The sequence below is a fragment of the Camellia sinensis genome, chromosome 10, assembly GCF_055761805.1.
Source record: "Camellia sinensis isolate YWXY chromosome 10, ASM5576180v1, whole genome shotgun sequence".
Classification (NCBI taxonomy): domain Eukaryota; kingdom Viridiplantae; phylum Streptophyta; class Magnoliopsida; order Ericales; family Theaceae; genus Camellia; species Camellia sinensis.
In genome coordinates this window covers 61,940,495-61,954,415 of record NC_138970.1, presented here as the reverse complement: position 1 = coordinate 61,954,415, position 13,921 = coordinate 61,940,495, and the positions used below count along the sequence as shown (strand labels likewise).

General features: G+C 35.5%; 1 pseudogene across 1 annotated transcript in view; it reads right to left on the bottom strand.

The window, feature by feature from the left end:
• The window catches only part of LOC114320313 (protein REVEILLE 8-like), a 28,995-nt pseudogene that overhangs the window by 3,619 nt on the left and 11,455 nt on the right, over positions 1-13,921 (bottom strand). Inside the window, exons 3-7 of the transcript XR_014341462.1 lie at positions 2,120-2,241; positions 1,870-1,951; positions 1,524-1,755; positions 1,279-1,424; positions 920-1,029 (exon numbers count right to left, since the gene is read on the bottom strand). The product of XR_014341462.1 is annotated as a protein REVEILLE 8-like (transcript). The remainder of the gene's footprint in view (positions 1-919; positions 1,030-1,278; positions 1,425-1,523; positions 1,756-1,869; positions 1,952-2,119; positions 2,242-13,921) is intronic.

Sequence of the window (13,921 nt, the reverse complement as noted above, 5' to 3'; positions counted from 1 at the left end):
GTAACATTGAACATATATTAGAGGATCCCTCAAATAAATCATACATTGACATGCCTTCTCTATTGCCTCCAACCCTAAAAAGCACTGACACAGACACGTAAATTTTCGAAAAACGCAGGAAACGGCATGTTGGGAACACGTGCAAAATATATAATTTTATATATTTATTACATGTCGTATTTTAAATATTTAATATTAATTTTATGTCAAATATTTAATTTTATCAAATCTATCAACCTTAAGTATGCTATTTTAGTAAAAATATATATAATTTAATTTTTTTTTGAAAAAAATGGTCCCCAACGTGTCCTTAGCGTGTTGCAACGCATCCATAGCGTGTCCCAAGCATCTCAGCATGTCCAATATGTGTTTGGAACATGTCCTGTGTGTGTCCATGTCCGACACCTATAGATCATCTCCAGAGAGGTGTCCATGCTTCATATCTCCAATCTAAATTATTGTCAGCCTTCTTTTTCTTCTAACAATACCTTCACCTTGAATTAAGTCAACACTGTATGGGCAGCCATTGGTTTTGTTTCACTTGGTAAAATGCAAATCATATTAGATGCTTGAACACATTTTTTCTCCATCTGCTACAAGTGATAACTACCATTTCTCATTTTAGCAACACCATTTTCTTCAAGCTCTTTCTTTACTGCCCAAAAACCTATGTCACAGCATTGCCACTAGTTTAAAAAATATTTCGCCTCATTTAACATGAGGTACAACAACAATACTCCATAGTGCATATGCCCATTTCATCCAAAACCATCAATCAGGTCCTCTTTTATACCCTGTCCTTATAGATGATTTATTAGCTATGTCATTTTATCAACCACAAACACACATCCTATGAATAAGAGGCATCATCTGCTTGAAAAATAGACAATCGAGACTGGCAAAATCTGAATTTAGTCACAGTTTCAAAGTTGATAGGATCCATCTCCTTGAGCTTCTGCACATGGCCTTGTGTGTCTGGATCAAAGACACTTCCCATGAAGCTATAGACTTCAGCAAAATCTGGTATACCTAAGGTATACCTAAAAATAATTTAACTGAAAAGCACAATTGTATGAGAGGAATAACAAATGAGTTATTTTATTCATGAGTTTTATGGGCATGCTTGCTAATACTAAAAAATAATGGATATTTTCAAAAAGTGGATGCACCTGCACCCAAGTCCATGTAACATAGTAGGGTGAGGAAGAAGGAGAAATTCATAATTGATATATGAATGAGCAATATAATTAAGTGGACTCAATACTGATAAAAACTCACAGATCAAACTACCCCAATAAACCAAAGAGAAACAATCCAAAACCAGTATGTTATCACCATGGAAAATTCTTTCAGAGTAACATTTTCCAGTATTGCCAAATCTTAGGAACTGAAAAACAAAAAAGTTCCCTATGACACATGTTGCACTACAAGTACATCAATACAAATAGGGCAAGTAAGATAGGAGAGCACTAACAAACAAATTAGATAACAAGTATCTAAAGCGCAAATATAAATATAAAAACATTGTGAAGAGAGCAAGTTGCGCCACTTTAGCATAGAGCTGCAAGTCTGAAACTTCACCACGATCGACTAATTTAAACCAATTATCAATACAGTTGAGAAGATTACCCTGAAACAATGAACCTGGTTTCCCCTGCTTTGATAATTCAGAACTTGATATTGTTCTACACAAGCTTCCGATGCCATCAATGCCGCTGTTACTAATCCTTGCTACCCCCTTCGATCCAATAGCAGCTGAAGCAGTAACATTTTATGCCAATAATAAGCACAAGACAGTTCTCTCAAATAAAAAATATACATATATCTATGAACGAGGGAGAAATAACACATAAAAAAACTTATGCATGCCTTCAACTCCATGAAGATTGTATTCATCCTGGGATAGCATGATTCCACCTGATGGAGAGTGTATGAGCATGGAAGTGTCATCCTATGGAGAATATCAAGGTGCACGGGAATTCAACGAAGAAGGATAAGCCATGAAAGCTTGCAATGGTGCTAAAACTGCCAATTTTTAAAAGAAATAGCATGTTAGAATAACAAAAATTCAAATAAAATCCTCTGCCATATGTACTTTCATCGTCATCATGGGACAAACCATTTTTGGTGCCTTTTGCAGGTAAGGATGAGCAGCTTTGCGCTTAGGTCAAGGTGGTGGCACATGTGCTATAGTCCCATTTTTTTGGACCTTCAAAAGTATTTTTGGGCATGACTTCGGATCTGCAAATGGAATTATTTAGCCCAGATATATAAAGAGCCAGAACTGATAAATTGAATAAATGAACATTCTTCAGATGATTTAAATTCAAAACAAATAAAAAGTTTAAAGTCTAAATTGACAAAATTAAAAATTTTAGATTTTAATAAATTACAACTAACATTACTTCAAAATATAATCAAACACCATAACAAGTCCTAACCAATTTTATTTCAATAATTTGCTTGCTCCACCACCATAATACCCCATAACCTATCACTGCAATAGTTTAAAACCAATACCAAAATTGATTATAACCTACATATGGTATGTATGACAAGTATTAAAGCCTGACCTTTTCAAGTATTGTGTTTGGATCACAAAATTGAGATTTGAAAAGGAGGAGAAATGAAAGAAACTTTTAATTTATATTTCATCCACAATGTTTCAACCTCACATTCTCTTTTCTTTTCCAAATCATTGTTTAAATCTATTATCCAAACACAGTATAAGTAGGGCAGAAAATTTGTTTCCATCAACCCCACAGAGGACATAAAAAGCTTCCATCACCAATTTAATTATCAAACTGACAATAAATTCATAAAAGAAAATGCTTACATAATACTCAGTAACTCTTACTCATAAAAAATAAGAGAGAAAGATCTCCAGCAAGCATTTGAGATCATAATTTGCTACAGGGACATACAAAGAGAAACATGTAATGCTATGCCAGTAAGAAGATTGGCTAAAAACTTGAGTTGTACAAAGACTTTTAAGAATACCAAGTACAACTTGTTTATGCTATGGAAAATAGTAACATATAGGATCAAAGCAAATGCAAAAGGTCTGAGTTTGGTCTGGTTAGGAATTCAATTTCATGTTGAGTTTGTCGCTGAGTATATTTCACAGACCCTTCAAAGCTTGCTTCATATGACGTGTGATCAAAAGGATAGGATACCTCCACACACCCTCTAATTGATGGTCAATTAGTTTAGTAAACAATCTTTTTCTCCTATTTCTTTACAAGACAGAGCAGTTGAAGGACGTTGCCATAAAGTTGTTATCAACATTGGTTTATATATACTAGTTACAGGGAGTCATGCGTTGCATGATGACCCGTGCCCATGGTCCAAGTCACTGCATAATCATCAAGTCGTAGATGAATTTCAACCAATTATTTGAGCTTGAAATTAGAATTAGCCATGGCAATTGTAAGTAGTTCATTTTCATGATTTTTTTTTCCCCAGCAGTAAGGTAATAATATTTCACAAAACAAAGGTGAAAAGAACACTACTATTAAGCATTAAATCCAAAAGGGGGAAAACATGATTTACTCTGACAAACAACAACATAAACATTACAAGAATACAAAGTGAACCCCAGCCTAAAATTAAATCTCCATTTTAACATTCCTCAAATTGATAAATCTGAAAGCCGCAACATCATCTAGCAACAAACTCTTCAATCAAGCAACCATCTATTCCTCTATGCATGAGAAAACCTTTTCCATCAGCAAGTCATCCCGCTTGAAATGCGCACATAGCAACCAAAATATGTGGAGCACTAAAGTCCAACAGCATAAAACAAAATAAATTATAAATAAAACAAACAACAACACAACTTCTCAACTACACCCCAAAAACAGAGCAGCATCACAAAACAAGTTATTCATGATCTCCAAATTAACCTTAACCCAAAAGGCCACTCTTACCTTTGATCAAATCAAATGTACTTTGGCAAAATAGGTTATTCTATTATAGTCTACAACCAAAAGGTTTGTCACTTCACATTGAGATGCAAGTCATGAAGTAAAAAAAACATGATTCACTATTAAGGAAAAAGGGAAAATTCAAAAAATTTTAAGAAAAAAGAAAAGAAAATAGTGCAAGGTGAGTAAATCCTAAGACCAAATGCTATCCCAAAAGATTCGGGCATTTCCGTATGTCAGTAAAGCACACTGATCTGCGTGAAGTAGCTGCTAGGCAAGTAGTTTTCTGCTCATCCCCTCCATTGCTGTCATATTCATATCTATATCAAAAGTTTTAGATATTTAAATGTGAAACCTAACCTTGCATCTTTGATGCAAAAAGTAACACCTAGAGTCAAGAGGTTTAGAAACAAGTAATGTAATGTCAGTATGACAATGAATAATATGTTATGAATTAAAGAGAGAATTATTAGTAGTGGATGAAGAAATATTTGGAGTTAATTTTCCAGAAAATCTGAATCCCCAAGCCTGGTATCCCACAGAGTTTGTTCTAATTCCATTCTCTCATTTTCACGTTTGGCAAGTTAACATTTTAGTCAAAAAGTTACTAAAAAAGCCAAAAAGTCTATAACCTATACCAAAAAGTCAAAGATTATATTATCTCTACTTTTTGCACATCTTTTCGTAAAAAGCCAAAAAGTCACCCCAAGCATACTAGTTTTTTTTATCTCATATTTTAGCCAAAAAGCCAAAAAGTTACTAAAATAGCCTGTTGCCTAAGTATGCCCCCTTCATAACCACCTGTAGATGAGTACAACTATTAAGGATCAATAATTGAATTAGGAATAGAATGTGAGACAATATTTTCTACGGCTGAAATATATATGTATTTTTTTGATTGCTTTTTACTTTTTGTTGTATAACTGCCACTTATTTGTGGTTGAGGTTTTTTGTTTGTTCATTCATGTATACTCTTTGAGTAAGTCCTAATATTTTACTATCTGGAAATATTTCATCATGATACATCATGAAATTATCTTGGTTTTGTTTTTGTTTCCTAATATTTTACTATCTGGAAATATTTCATCATGATACATCATGAAATTATCTTGGTTTTGTTTTTGAACACCAATAGATTTCAAATAGTACATCAAAATTTATGCCTTGTCCGTCCAACTGTTGTACCAAATTTAAAACTTGTGTCATTCAGCGATTTAGCCAATTGTGAAAACCAACTCTAAAATCTAAGTGCACATCCTGTGTGAACAAATCAACTTCAGTTGCTACTTATCTCATGCAAAAGAAATGACAAAGTTGCAACATTATTGGCTTGCAAAAAGGCATGGATAAATTGTTTAGAGGAAGGTGCATCTGGTTGCAACAACATAGGTACAAATGTGTCAGATAACATTGCCAGGAAAAAGAAATTTAAGGTCACAAGAAATCTTCTACATCTTTACTGATAGCAAGATCCAAGGTTTAAGCATTTTGAGTTTCTTCCTTTTTTAGTACTCCAAAACAATTGACTTACTGAAATGACTGAATGGACCAAGAGGACACAATTTTTACTTTTATGAGCTTGCTGAAACAGCAATCACAAAACCAACCAAAGGAAAAGGTATGATATAACTAATGTGAACAACAAAAATGTAAATACACTATGGTGAGACTGAATAAACAATATATTTTTTATTATTAACCAGCATGTGGACAGACAAATAAAAGGAGTATTCGAAATTGAAGAGTTAATAGGAAGACAAATTTTCAGAACAAATATTTTTTTTTGAAAGTGTATAAAATAATATGTATGAGAAACCCTGTCAAAGCTATAAATCGAAATATGTCATATTTGAAAAGATTGGGCATGGCAGAGCCCTTATAAAAAGCACAGGACCAATAAAGGGAAATATATAAACTAGCAAAATGGTGGCCTTGAACTACTCCATGCATGTATATAAATATTATGCTCAGTGGATGATTCCATCAACCCCAACACCCCCTCCAAAAAAGAAAAGAGGGAGTGAAATGGAAACAAAAATTGTAAAATATTGATTTGAGAAAAAGAATAGACACATGGATAAGAAAAAGAATAACCACAGATCTGTACACTTTGAAAACACTTTTTCCTCACATAGCTAAATAAAATTTGTAGTTTGAGCCATAACTAAAACATGTAACTTTAAAGAATATTAAAACTCATTTACAAAGGCTCATGGATCAGAAATTCATACCCAAAGATGCCAAAAGAGCACAATATGTGCACACAAAGAACATTTATCTATAAGCATTAACAAAACCGAAAATCAAGTAAAAATAAGAAAAAGTAAGTGGACAAAAGGAATTGTGTTCCTTATCCCTACTGAAGAGAATCTCAGTTGGACTCTTAACTGCTTAAAAAAACTAAAAGGAAATTAAAATAATTATGTTAAATTTAAACAAAATAGTGATCTGAACTATGAATTTAATCATCTGAACACCGTATAGTAGACATTCAACATTGGTCTTACCAAAAACAAAATGACCAACATTGGTCCAATTCTAGAGAATCGTGCTAAAATAGAAAAGTAAAGCAAGTATCTAACCTTTTGACGAGAATGGAGAGTGTACTCCTTCATGAGTGATGTAAAACTTTAGGATATTTGGCGAAAGATTTTGGGGATAACCGAAGTCCATGATCTCTACTATTTTTGATGAAAAAGTATATCAAGTATTAATGTAGGTAGCTAGAAAGAAGAGCCCAATCTAGCACACATTAAACATTTCAAAAGTACAAATATCATAAAGTCCAGCTTCGAAGATGAAGATTGTGGACTAGAAAGATCATACAACAATAGTGCATAATTTGCAATAAACGCATGGACAAAAGCAATTTTGTCTATGCATTAGTATGTACACATATGCATATGATTATATCGAATCAAGTGGCCATCAAATGTATCGTATATTGTTGAAAATATGCAGAGAAGCACGATGAAAAAGGGCGAGACACAAAAAAGAAACACAGGATAATTCACAAACAAAAGATAGATGCTTGTTTTGAAGATTTTGTCTCAAAGGCAGGGCCATGCTTATATTGAAATAACTAATTCACCATACAAAGATACTTGACTCAACCAACACATATGCTCGATTCACCAAAATTGGGAAGAATTTAGGTTAGTTTGGTCTCACATTAGTGGCTGCAAGATATCAAAATTATCTAAGAAATTTTAAAGGATACATTCAGTCCATTTCTTAGATCAAGTTTAAGCATATGCTTAATCATGATCTCAAGTAATAATAGTAAATTTATGCAAAACCAAGATTAATTTTCTACAAAATCTATGACCAAGACGATGTGAAAGTGGCAATTTTTAAAATTACAAAGCACCTTTCATTTATTTTTTAAGAAACATTTCAAAAATCCCGAATTTGTAAATAAGAATTGATGTCAAAACCACATTTTTTAAAGCACAAAATTCAAAATAATGCTTGGCATAAAAAGAATGAAGAAGGTAAATTTATTGTTTGCAAAACACAAAATACACAAGTGATATTTCTGCATTTCCACATTTCCTTTTTTAAGTCATTTATACTTTCCATGACTTTCTGCAAACTATTAATTTAGAGTGGCTAAAAAATGATAAAATTTTAGCTTATGTTGAACAAAATTGCCATCAGGTGTACTAAAAATCTAAAAAATGTGATGACAGGTATTGAATAGTTTACTATAGAAGTAGATTCCATCAACATTTTAAATGATCATAAAGTATTTTAGGTTACACTTCAAATTGTATAGCAATTACAATGATCAATTGAGATTCATTTCAGAATGGAGGTTTGAGACTTGTTACAATAAACTTCTAAATCTCTCAAGACATCAATGTAAAAAAATAGTTTAACACCTGAGGAACTACATGTCTTAGTTGTATAAGATGCAACCACTATGCAATTAGTAATGCACAAGTTTGCTTCAGAAGACTCCAGGCCAATTAAAATAAGGGTAAGAGGCCATTTCAGGATCAACTTATTAAAAAACAAAAGAAGCCAATAATCAAACATTATGGATCATTTTCCCTTTGTAGCAGCTTTCTGAGGGAGTTCAGCACAAGGCAGAAAGCCCAAAGATGTTATTGGAGGATTCTAAAGATACCATTTATCAAAGGTTGAACACATAGAAACTATGACTTAAAAAAATAACAGTTAATCATTACAAGTGAGTGAGTAATGAGGAATCTCATTATCCTTCTACTAAAGAGGGATATTTTTGCTTTTAGGTATCTACGTGCTACAAACTAACATATGTTGTAACTGCCAGAAAAAGAACAATTAAATAAAGTTATCAAACTTCAAGCAGCTATGATAGAGCTATTTTGATACAAGGTGTTTGATGGCTTCTTACTCTTCTATGATATATGACGATCACCCTAGAAAGTACAAAAACTAGATGTAGAATGCCGATCAATTTTAGATCCTGCATGGTCAGCATCAGTGAAACAAGAGAGCCTAGATTGAGGAGTGATTGTAAAGAATAATCCCAAGCCAGGAGAGGTCTTCAAATATCTCAAAATGTGATGAACCACATCAAGATTTCTGTACGAGGTGCATGCATGAGTTGACTAACAACACTGACTGCAAATGTCAAGTCAGGTCTAGTGTTGGTCAAATAAATTAGACGTCCAACAAGATGTTGATACATGCCTGGGTCCCTCTAACAACTCGCCAGACTCTGATGTGAGACATTAGGGTCCATAGGAGTAGAAGCAAGTTTACACCCGAACATACCAGTATCTTTAAGGAAGTCAAGAGTGTACTTTCTCTGAGATAAGGGAATTCCCTGCCGTGAGCGAGCCACCTCAATCCCAAGAAAATACTTGAGACTCCCCAAATCCTTAATATCAAAGGTGTGTTCCAAATCCCTTTTTACTTGATCAATGCCTACAGAATCATTATCTGTGAGGATAATATCATCCACATAAACCAACAAGACTATACACTGACTGGTTGAATTACAACGGATGCAGCAAGTATGGTCGGAGTGGCACTGAACAAACCCCATGGAGATGATGACAGAACTGAAACGACCAAACCAAACTCATGGAGACTGTTTCAAGCCATACAAAGACTTGCGCAATCAACACACTTTTCCCAAATACTCCCTCTCAGCCCGAAAACCAAGAGGAGGTGCCATATAAATCGTTTCAAGAAGACCCCCATGAAGAAAGGCATTCTTGACATCAAACTAATGAAGAGACTAAGAATGGGATGCTACAAGAGAGATAAGAAGACGAATCGAGGTAAGCTTGGCAACAGGTGCAAAAGTGGCTCCAAAATCCTTGCCAAGAACCTGGGTGAAGCCCTTGGCCACCAAGCGAGCTTTGTAACGGACAACGAAGCCATCAGCTAGATACTTAATAGTGAATACCCATTTGCAACCCATAGTACTCTCATCAGAAGGTAAAAGAACCAGATCCCAAGTATGATTCTGTTCTAAAGCTGTCATCTCAACCTGCATAGCCTCCACCCATTTTGGATTTTGAAGGGCCTCTGACACAGAACGAAGAATGGCCTCGGATTCAAGCTTGCCAAGAAAAGAGTGATAGGTAGGGGAGATTCTGTCATATGAAAGATACTGGGAAATGGGATGATTAGTACTACTCAAATAACCCCAATGGTTTGAAGGATGTCGATCCTGAGGGGGATTACAACAAGGAGGTGGAGGGGATGTATGTAAAGGAGAAGTACCTGACCCAAAGACCGGAGAGGCGACAAGGGGGAGCTAAGAGCGAGGGTGACGAGAGTATACCCGCAATTAGGGGGGAGGGGGGTGAAGGAGGCAAATGTGGAGAATAAGGAGAGAGGACAACCTCATCTGTAACCTCGTCCAAAATAAGAATAGGGCGAACACTAGAAGGAATGGGGGTGGAAGCCTGCAAACGAGGGTTAGTACCTAAAAAAGAGAGATCCTCACAAAAAGTAACATCCAAAGTGAGGTGAAAGTGATGAGACACATTGACATGGAAGAATAACCCAAAAAGACACAACGAATAGACGTGTCATCTAACTTGGTACGAGCGGGACTCCAATCACGAACAAAACAAGTACACCCTACTACACGGGGTAGGAGAGGAAATAGAGTAGTGTGGGGCATAAGAACATGAAACAGAGTAAGACCCTGCAACACATGACTAGGGGTCCTATTAATAAGATAGACAATAGGACTTAGGACACTCATACCATGAAGGAGACCGCACAACAGAGTCCGTGGACACGTAAGTTGTTGAAGAATACCAGTCTGATTAAGATGGGAGCGAAAAGCATTGGAAATATATTCCCCACCATTATCAGAACAGATATTCCTAACAATTGTACAAAACTGAGTCTTAACCATTTGCAAAAACTGAACAAAAATAAAAAACACATCAGACTTACGACAGAGCAAATATACCCAAGTGCATCTAGTGTGGTCATCAATAAAGGTGACATAATGCCGATGGCCAGAAAAAGCAGGAACAAGAGATGGACCCTAAACATCGGAATGTATAAGGTCAAAAGCACTAGGGGCACGAGTCATATGAGGTATGTAACTGGTACGAGTATGTTTAGATAATTGGCAAACCACACAATGAAATTTAGAATCTTTGCAAAGTTTATTTAATAAAGAAAAAAGTTGACATAAATTTTAAAAATTGACGTGACCTATACATGCATGCCCAGTGTTATTAAAGGCGCGCCTAGGCGTGCGCCTTGGCTCAAGTCCCATCCAGGCCCAAGGTTTGCACCTTGTAGTGTTCCAGGCTAGGCGACTTCGATAAAGCGTGCGCCTAGGCCCAAGTCCTGTCCAAGCCCAAGGTTTGTGCCTTGTAGTGTTCCAGACTAGACGACTGTAATAAGGTGCCTGATTGGCCCAAGGCTTGCATCTTGAAAGCTTTTTTTAATGTTGCTTTAATTGGTTTTGTTTAAAATCTAGCCATTGATTTAATATGGTGCAACTATAGAAGATCCCTACTCTTATTACAGATGCCAATACATCGGGCATTCAACCCCAAATCAATGATAGAAAAAAAATTAGCCCAAATTCCTAATCTCTAAAAAACACTAAATGTTTAACATTTCATTTTGTTTATATTGAATCCTAAATTATTTACTAATATTAAATTTTTTTTTTTTTTCCGTACAAGGTGCGCCTCACTTCGGTGAAGCTTGCGCCTTGCCTTGCACCTTGAACCTAGGCCTAAGGAGACATTGGCGCCTTGGTGTGCCTATTGCCTTTAATAACACTACTCATGACTCATGTTTTTTAGTTGTGACTAAAAAATTTTAGTTATGACATTTGTGATAATTAAGACCACAAATGTCATAACTTATATATGGTACACATAAAATGGTGTGTATTATAGAATAACCTATTATTGTGACAAAAGTGATGATGAAACAAATTAGAAAATTAATTACACAATAAAATAAGTTATTTGCTATTTTTTAATCTATATTTGACATCAATTCAGTTATCCTAAAAAAACAAGAAAAAAATTGATGAGTCTCACTATCTAAATTAATAAAAATCAAATCGGTATACTACATATATTTATTAGAGTAGTATTAAATTATATTTCCAAAAACTCACATAGTTTGATTATATATATAAATTATTGCATTAACTACATACAAGTTCTTGTATTTCTCATTTGGCTTCAATAATTCATACAAACTTGTTTACCTAAAAAATAATTAATTAATTCTTTTTATTCTTAATTTATAGATAATCACTTCAAATGTAATGCAAATCAAATTTAAATCCCCAATGTGCTAATTTAACAATTAATCACTATGCTTCACCCAAAAAAAAAAAAATTTGTTAGTCAAACTAATGGTCAACTAACGAAAAGGGACAGAAAGTGCAAATCAAAAGTCAACCTTAAAGGACGTCAGTGTAATTTAAAAAAAAGAATAGGAGGTCGGTGTAATTGTCAAAAACCTTAAGAGAGGTGAGTATAATTCACTTCTTAATAATTAAAAAAATTGATACATTTAATGGTTGTTTTTCTTTTGTTTTTTTGGACGCTCAAGCGATAAATCTAATTTTAGATTTTTTTTGCCCAACTCTGTAAACTGTCCCGACATTGATTCCAGTTAGCTCCTTTAAGGGTCCGACAAGACTCTGTAAACTGTCCCGACATTGATTCCGGTTAGCTCCTTTATGGGTCCGACAAGACTCTGTAAACTGTCCCGACATAGATTCCGGTTAGTTTCTACAAGGGTCCAGCAAGACTCCGTAAACTGTCACAACAACTGTCACAACATTGTCTGCTACAACGGTCCGACATGACCCCATAAACTGTCTTCTACATCGGTCTGACACCGCCATCCAGTGTCCTCTACATGGTTATGACACCACCATACAGTGTCCTCTACCACGTTATGGCACCACCTTTCAGTGTCTTCACCAACGGTCTGACACGACCATACAGTGTCTCCTATCTTTATTTTATTTTTTATGTATTTTCTTGTTTTGTTCCTCTCTCCAAACTCAAGTTGGTTACCATCACCTACCACACACTTACCTACTACACTCACCTACTCCTCACCTACCATCACCTAACCTACATCTATATAATCAATCAATTGTAACAGAATCAAACATCAATCATCAACTCATCAATCAATAATATACATCATTTTATTTTACAGGTTTAGACGTTAAAATATTTTGTTCATAAGGACAAACTCCTGTAAAATAACCAAACTACCCATATATATATAATTTTCTAAACCAAACCCTAACCAAACCATTCTCTTTCACAGCGTCTCTCTCTGTCCTGTAAAATAACCAAACTATCCATATATATATAATTTTCTAAACCAAACCCTAACCAAACCATTCTCTTTCACAGCATCTCTCTCTCTCTCTCTCTCTCTCTCTCTCTCTCTCTCTCTTTGCAGCTCTTCTCCCCTTCCCTCTCACCACCACTTCCCCTCATCCTCCACCGCTCAACCACCGCCGCCGCCGCCGCCTCCGGCACCTCCTTCCATAACCTCTGCTACGTCGTCAGCGACAACCAAACCGTCCAAACCGTAACCCAAACTGCTTCTCTCTTCTCTCTCTATCGCCGTCGACACCACCACCTTTGTCGCCATCACTGACCTTGATCTCGCAATCGACCTGTCTTTTCTCTCTCTTAAAATCATACCCTTTCTTTCTTCAAACCCCCTCTCTCTTGTAGTCATCGGAGTCGCCATTGACTTCGCGCTGCCGCTTCATACCTCGATGCTGTAGATCGCCAAATCTACAAATATGAGCTTCTCTACCTCAGACGCTGTAAATCTGTATGATCCCTATTACGATCTGGACGTGAAGGAAGCTTTGAATTGTCTTCCTCAAGAGATCATAGACGCGAGGAACCAACGTCTTAAGCGAGCCATGGACCTCTCCATGAAGCACGACTACCTCCCCAATGGTTTGCAGGCATCTCTCTACCTCCCCAATAATTAGCATCTCTCTCTGTGATTCCCTAAACTGCTCGAAAAATGCAAGAATTTATTGTGAGAACATTTTCGATCTTATGTTTTATGATACTTTGGTCTCTGTGTTGTTTTTTTATTTTATTATCTTTTTCATTGATGATAACATTTATTACAGTCCTTTCCCCAACCAAGATTGGCGACAGAGAGCCAAGATCGCCTTTGATTTGAAGATCTATTTCACAAGGGTTTTTATCCGTTGATCTTCCCACACCGATCCAGATCTTGAAGCTCATGATAATCATCGATGCTTCTCCCTCCAAGCCTACAATAGATAGGGAATTGATTGTTGGATAGAGAGAGAGGAGAAATTGTATCTTGCTCCTAAAAAGTAAGATTTCTGTTCTTTTTTTCCTTTTTCTTTTTTTGAAAAAATTATGTTGTTGATGATGATGAAACAGATAAATTTCAATTTTTGTTTTATATTGAACAGATAAAGACGAGAGAGAGAGCAGATAGAAAAAAAAATGTAGAACAGACAGGGTTTGGTTTGG